This window comes from Rattus rattus, chromosome 2 (genome assembly GCF_011064425.1).
Source record: "Rattus rattus isolate New Zealand chromosome 2, Rrattus_CSIRO_v1, whole genome shotgun sequence".
NCBI lineage: Eukaryota > Metazoa > Chordata > Mammalia > Rodentia > Muridae > Rattus > Rattus rattus.
Genome location: NC_046155.1, coordinates 54,026,462 through 54,028,220, shown reverse-complemented (window position 1 = coordinate 54,028,220; position 1,759 = coordinate 54,026,462).

Sequence of the window (1,759 nt, the reverse complement as noted above, 5' to 3'; positions counted from 1 at the left end):
TGACATAATACATACAGTTTCCACAAAAGCCAAGAATTACAAGGTCATATAGGCATCTACCCAGATGTTTATAAAAGCCTCAGAGGCTATGCAAGCATGAGTGCGAGTGTCTTCTCAACTTAAAGAGTTTCTAGTAAGAAGACAGGGCAGAGCTGGGGAGGATTGCCAAGGGCTCAGCTACATAACCTAGCTCTCTCCTTTGATCTATGGAGGCTTTGTATCACCAATGTTATTTTCAAATATTGAAAATAACCAACATATCTAGAAATTAGGATAAAAATATTAAAAATGGGAAATAGGGTTGTCTGTAGAAAAGTATCAAAATGAATGTTTTCAGGGAAAAATGTTCAGGGACTAAGCCACTACCCAAAGACTAAAACCCTGGACTCTGGAAAAATATCCTAGTAAGAGCACCAGTGGAAGGGGAAGCCCTGGGTTTACTGAACCCCTAGTGAACTAGACTGTTGGGAGAGGGGCAGCAATGGGGGAGGGTTGGGGGAACACCATAAGGAAGGGGGGGGGAGGGGATGTTTCCGGGGAAAGGGAATAACACTCGAAATGTATATAAGAAATACTCAAGTTAATAATAATAAAAAAGAAAAATGGAAAAAAATTATTTATGATCCGGGTGAAAGATTCTGGCTCACAGAAGCATGATGTCCCATACCGCTGTAAACTCCAACCCTCCCCGGCTGTTATAAGTTTATAAAATATGCATGCATGGGAACACAGATGAGAGTGCAAACTACCCATGAGAACATTGTGTGAGGAAGTGAGATGTGGCTGAAACCTAGCTTTTCATTCTCAGAAGTGTTAACTATGTCCTCCTCATTTAAAAATTTAAACCTTTACTGGTAATATCCATACGTTCTATAAGCACAGAGATTGAGCGCTTTTATCTTGTTGAATCTGCATTTCCTTACACAGAGTAAAAATTGAGCTTTCATTTTGAGTGTAAAATGGGGAAGCTTCTAGAGTGTGCTGGAAGGGATGTTGGCGGCGTGCTGGCAGGAAGGGCACAGCACCAGCAAAGATGGGTAGGTAAACCAATGTAAGCCAAGTGAGTTTTCTTGAGTATTCTCTACTGAGCAGCATCAGAAGGATTGAACTATTGATATTTTCAAGACACTTCTATTGGGAAGGTAAGGTGACAACTGCCAAAGCAGCAACTAGGAATGAAGAAATTGAAAGTGAAGTTTAGTATTTCTTTTAAAAGACAGGAGTGTAGAAAAGACATCGCATAAGTTGCTCGTCTTTCTAAATTTTTAAATTTTCTTTCATAAATGTGGTGAAGGAAAACAGCTCCTCGGATCACACTGAATTTTTTTGTAAGATTTTTTTTGCCGAGTGTTTTCATGTGCATCCCCATAACTATTGCGAATATACTGTTTTCTGTGCATCTAGCCTTTCTATTTATTATTATTTTATTCTACTTAGTATGTGTTTTAATTTTCTTATTTATACGCTTGCACAATAGTCCTCTATACTGATAGGCTATAATTTATTTTTCTATCAAATTTTTGCCATGCATGGAAGTTTTATATGCTTCGATTTTTCTTTTTTAAACAATAAGAAAATGTTTACCGCATATACAGATTTCTCTCCCTTGAATGGTTAACTTACAGAAGACAGAAAAGAAATTCTTTGTCAGAGGGGGAACTGTTTTAAGTTTGATGGGCATATGTAAATTACTTGTCAAATAATAATGGAAAATCTGTTGTCTTGTATATCCTTCTGGAGTGGATCGGGGTTTAGAGTG